Genomic DNA, 5824 nt, shown 5'->3' with positions numbered 1-5824 from the left:
CATGATTTTTTACACCAATCCATGTGTCATCAAGAGTCCTCATGCCTAGAGGAACAAGAAATGAGAGGAACAAGGAATGATAGAGATTCTAATGGTGCAAAACCTGAATCAGAATTTTGGGTAGTGCCTCGATTCTCATCGTTCCCTCATTCCTCTAGAAGATTCATCCGCGATCATTTGGAGAATGATATCAATACTTGATCAACTAATTTTTTTTCTTCGCATTTGTCCAAGCATTGGATCATTCCTATGATGAATAAAATAAAGTCAAATCAACAACTAGGGAGCAGCTGACTGGCCAGCTTAACTAAAACATGGAAAAAATTCGTAGAGGCATTCCTAATAACATTCCGGCCAAAATTATTTCATTATATTCATCCTAAACATCAAAATGTTTGTATTTCCACTTGGATGAATTGAAAGCAACATAATTTCTCCATCACACGTGTGGACTTGTGTCTCATCCTACTTGATAATCTAGTCATGCTACAATGCCATCGATGAACCTTGTCAATATGATTTCTCATTTATGCGGGTGGATTTGCATCTCGTGTTGCATGATCATCAAGTCACGCCCCAACGCGACAAGTCAAGCTTGTCAATTGCATTCCCATGATTCTCATTGTTCCCTTTTTTGTCAATAGATTTGTCTGTGATCATATGGGGAATAATATCAATACTCGATCAACTAAACTTCTTTCTTCACATTTGTCCAAGCATTGGATTAATGCCTATAATTGTCACTTCTATGTGCTTCCCTAAATAAAACCAAACCATCATACCAGATGGAGATTAGAAAGAGAGGCATAAAAAAAGCAAACAAAATCAGAACATAAGTAGGATTTTAGATCCGAGAATGGAAGAAATCACAAATTCTTTATTCACTTCCAGACGGCTAAGCGTAGAGATCAAATCAAATTGAATTAAACACAAAGGTAGACAAAGAACATAAAACAAAGAAAGGACGTGAGAGATAAGTCTATGTTCACTAGCATGAGTGTTGATAAGTATGCAATATTCTTCAACGAACCTATAGCTTGATTTTCTGCAAGGTAGAAGACTGAAATAATATGCTCACTAGCCTCAATAATCAGTTGCATGCAGTTGTTAAAGTGTGAAAGCCCTCATTCCATAAGAAGAAGAAACTAGAAGCTAAATATCAATATATAAAGTAAAAAAGATGAATAAACTAAAGTCAATTCAAGAACTAGAGAGGAATTGACTGATCAATAACTCTCGTAGTCGCAAATTTTATGAGCCAGCTTAAGGGAAAATTCGGATGGGCCTACGAAATAACAATCCAACCCAAATTACTTCATTATATGCATCCCAAACATCAAAACATCCGCATTTTGGCTTTTATTATGCCTAGATTAATCGAAAGCAACACGATTTCTCCTTTACGTGCCTGGATTTACATCTCATCCTGCTTAGTGATCAAGCTAAGCCCCAATGCCACTGATCAAGCATGTCAAATGCCTTACCATGATTCTTTATGGTAATCCTTTTATCATCAGGAGTTCTCATGCTTAGAGGAATAAGGAACGATGGAGACCTCAATGGCGCAAATCCTGAATTGAAAAATTTGGTCATGCCTAGATTCTCGTCGTTCCTTCTTTCCTCATAAAGATTCATCTGATAACATTCAGAGAAAGATATCAATACTTGATCAACTAATTTTCTTTCTTCGCATTTGTCCAGCATTGGATCAGTGCCTACAGTTGCCGCTTTCTCGCACTTTGACTCAACACTTGTGTTTATGCTCCTTAAATAAAACCATACCATCATACTATATAGAGTCTAGAAAGAGAGGCATAAAAGAGACAGACAAAATGACTACATAGATAGGATTTCGGATCCGATAAGGAAAGAAATCAAAAGTTCTTCCTTCTCTTCTATACGGCTAAGCATAAAAATCAAAATCAAATTAATTTAAACACAAGGGTAAATAAAGAACACAAAAGAAAGAAAGAACATGAGCGATAAGTCTATGCCCACTAGCGCGAGTGTTGATAAGCCCAAAAAGTTGAAAGAACCTATAACTTGAATTCCCACAAGGTAGAAAATTAAAATAACATGGTCATTAGCCTTAAGTATTCAGTTGCATATAATTTTTATAGTTTGGAAAGCCCTTATTCCATAAGAAGAAGAACTATAAGCGAAATATGAATAAATAAATAAATAATGATGAATAGACTAAAGTCAAATCAAGAATTCGAGAGGAGTTTACTAGTCAACAACCCTCATTGTCCCAAATTTTAAGAACCAACTAACGAATACAAGAGGAATTTGCGCGAGCCTACCTAATAACCCTCCGAATGAATTCCTTCATTATATGCATTCCGAACATCAAAAAGCTCACATTCAAAAATGTATTACGCTTAGTTCTATTCCCAATTGTATAAACAAAGTTCTTGAAAGAACCCATAATTTAATTCTCCGCAAGGTAGAAAACTATAATAATATGCTCACTGGCCTCAAATATTCGGTTCCATGTTGAAGAAACTAGAAGCTAAATATGAATAAATAAATAAAAGAAGATGAATAAACTCAAGTCAAATCAAGAACTGGAGAGGAGTTGACTGGCCAACAACTCTCATAGTTCTAAACTTTATGAGCCAGCTTAGCAAAAAAAGGAAAAATCCATGTGGGCCTACCTAATAACATTTCAGACAAATTACTTCATTATATGCTTCCCAAACATAAAACAATTTCCCGCTTGGGTTAATTGAAAGTAACATGATTTTTCCATCACATGCATAGATTTGCCTCTCGTCCTGGTTGATCATCAAGTCATGCTCTAATGCCACCGATGAAGTTTATTAGTTACATTTCCATGATTCCTTAATGAAAATAAGGGAGAATTCACATGTGCGTACCTAGTGACACTCCAACTTACTTCATTGTATGCCTCGCCAATATTAAAATGTGCACATTCCCAGTTGTTTTAATAAAAAGGAACATGATTTCTTCCTTATACAGTTGGATTTGCATCTCATGCTTGATCACCAAGTCATGACCCAATGCCATTGGTCAAGCTTGTCAATTGCATTCCCATGATTCCTTAATGAGAACAAGGGAAATACGTGTCGGCATACTTAATAAGACTATGACCCAATTAACTCCATTATACGCTTACCAAACATCAAAACATGCTCATTCCCACTTGGATTAATCAAAAGTAACGTGATGGAGATTGGAATGGTGCAAATCCTGAATTAGAATATTAGGGAACAACTAGAATTATGACACGCCCCAATATTCTGATTCAGAATTTGCTCCATTGGAATCTCCAACATTCCTTGTTCCATTTCTTATTTGTTTGGGCACGAGGACTTTGACATATGAATTGGTGTAAGGAATCATGGGAACGCAATTGATAAGTTGTATTAGTGGCATTAGGGCATGACTTGATGATCAAGTAGGATGAGACATAAATCCACCTGCGTAAGGGAGAAACCGTGTTGCTTTCAATTAATCCAAGCAGGGTGACCTCTTAAGAAGTTCTCGAGTCCACCAAGCGGACAAAGTCGCTAGGCCAATAAGTGATCCTTAGATAGCGACTAGTTCCGTGTGGTCTCTAAAGAGCTACGACTTTAGCGACCACACAAGTGGTCTCTACATAGCTACCATCGCATGTGGTCACTAAATGGAAGCTAATTGGTCTCCTAGTGGTCTCCCTATCAATGCATTAGCGACCAATAGGAGACCAGGTAGAGACCACTTTTGGAAGCTGATTGAAAGGGGTAGCTGATTAGCGACCACTTTGTGCGGTCACTATTTTTAAAGACCACTATGATTTTGGGTCGCCATTTGGGTTTAGCGACCACTTAGAGACCACAACTGGTGGTCTCTCAACTACTATTTTTTTGTAGTGATGGATAAAGGATTCATTCATGAGAGCATGAGTCCATGTGTCGTGCCCGTTTTATTGGTATCCAAGAAGGATGAAACTTGGAGGATGTGTGTTGATTGTAGCATCGTGAATAAAATAACGGTAAAGTATCGACATCCTATTACTCATTTAGATGACATGCTTGATGAGTTGCATGGTGCATGTATATTTTCTAAGATTGATCTTAAGGGTGACCGAATTCAGTTAAGACTTCGTCCGCGGGTAATTGCAATTGATAATCAATTTAATCTCTACCTTCACTAAAATCCAATTAACTTAGGTCCCCTAGGGTTTGCTTTTTCTTTCGAGAGTTTTCCTAAATCCTTTCAAATCATTTGACATTTAATTAAGTGTTTATTCATATTTAATCATAGCATAAAACTTCATTGATTTGTTTAGGTTAGATAACATAAGACGCTATAGTAGGTCTAGGATCACCCTTTCCCGAGAATACGACCTTGATACTCACCATTTGTGCTAGTCTGCATCGATAGGTTCACTGCCTTAGATTGTAGCTACAAAAAAAGCTTATCAAGTTTTTGGCGCCGTTGCCGGGGACACCCTTTGTGTGAACTAGAGCAAACTTGTGTTACTATTAATTTAGCCATATTTATTTTTCTGTCTTTATTTTGCTTTATTTTATTCTTTCATTGTTTTAACTACTTTTGTTCTACGGTCGCTACATTCCATTTGTAGGTAGTTTATGACCAGAAGCTTAAACTCTGATCTTATAGAACCTCCGTTTGATCCAGAATGATCCCTCAGACTTTTAAGGAAGCATTTGCAATTAGAAGAGGAGGAGATTGAGGTTGAGGTACCTATTAATAAACCATAAAGGATGGAGAATCACACTAGAAATGCCGCGGCGGACGCTAATAGAACGATGTACGAGTTTGCTAGACCATCATTGGATTGGACACAAATGAGTATACTCATACCGGCGGTGGCAGCTAACAATTTCGAGATAAAGCCAAATGTGATCCAGATGGTACAACAATATGTACAGTTTCGGGGGCTGCCAAGCGAGGATCCTAATGCCCATATAGCCAATTTTTTAGAGATATGCGACACTTTCAAGATAAATGGAACTACCGATGATGCCATCCGGCTGAGATTATTTCCATTTTCTTTAAGGATAGACAAAAGAGATGGTTGCAGTCCTTTCCACAGCACACTATTACAACCTGGAAATCTTTGGCTGAAAAATTTCTTTACAAGTATTTTCCTCCAGCTAAAACAGCTAAATTGAGAAATGACATTTCTTCTTTTGTGCAGATGGACGACGAGAGCATGTATCATGCCTGGGAGAGGTATAAGGACTTGTTGAGATGCTGTCCACACCATGATATACCAATATGGATGCAGGTTCAGACCTTTTACAGCGGCTTACCTTGCTACGAGGCAAATGGTGGACGCTGCAGCAGGTGGAGCTTTGAGCAGCAAGATGCTAGAGCAGGTGCAAAACCTGATAGAGGAGATGGCCATGAGCAACTACCAGTGGCAATCCTCTAGGAGTCGGTCGGCCAAACAAGGAACGATCAACCAGTTAGACTCCACAGCAGCCTTGGCAGCTCAAGTGGAGCTTCTGACTAAGAAGTTAGACCAGCTTCAGATGCCAGTTCATACAGCCCAAATAAGCTGTGAATTTTGCGGTGGCTCACACTACAGTGCAAACTGTAATGTGGGAGGTATGTTTGCTTCTAGTAATAATTCTTCCTCTATTGTTTCTGCTGACCTGGAACAGGTAGACTCCATGAGTAATGCCCTTAAACAGCAGAACAATCCATACACCAGCACAAATAACCCCGGCTGGTGTAACTATCCAAATTTCAGGTGAAGAAATAACAACTCCCAGGGTCCACCAGGCTTTTAGAGATTGCATCAGCAGCCACCACAATAGTAGTAGCAGGCTATACCATCACAACCCCC

At 38.4% G+C, this 5824-nt stretch overlaps 1 non-coding gene across 1 annotated transcript; it reads right to left on the bottom strand.

Moving 5' to 3' along the window:
- Positions 1-5137: 5137 nt before the first annotated feature.
- Positions 5138-5244, bottom strand: LOC125371252. The gene has a single exon (XR_007217552.1). It is a non-coding gene; the product is annotated as a small nucleolar RNA R71 (small nucleolar RNA).
- Between the last annotated feature and the right edge of the window lie 580 nt (positions 5245-5824).

This window comes from Ricinus communis, chromosome 9, assembly GCF_019578655.1.
Source record: "Ricinus communis isolate WT05 ecotype wild-type chromosome 9, ASM1957865v1, whole genome shotgun sequence".
Taxonomy (NCBI): Eukaryota; Viridiplantae; Streptophyta; class Magnoliopsida; order Malpighiales; family Euphorbiaceae; genus Ricinus; species Ricinus communis.
Note: the sequence above shows the minus strand (reverse complement) of the source record. Positions and strands in the feature narration are given on the sequence as shown.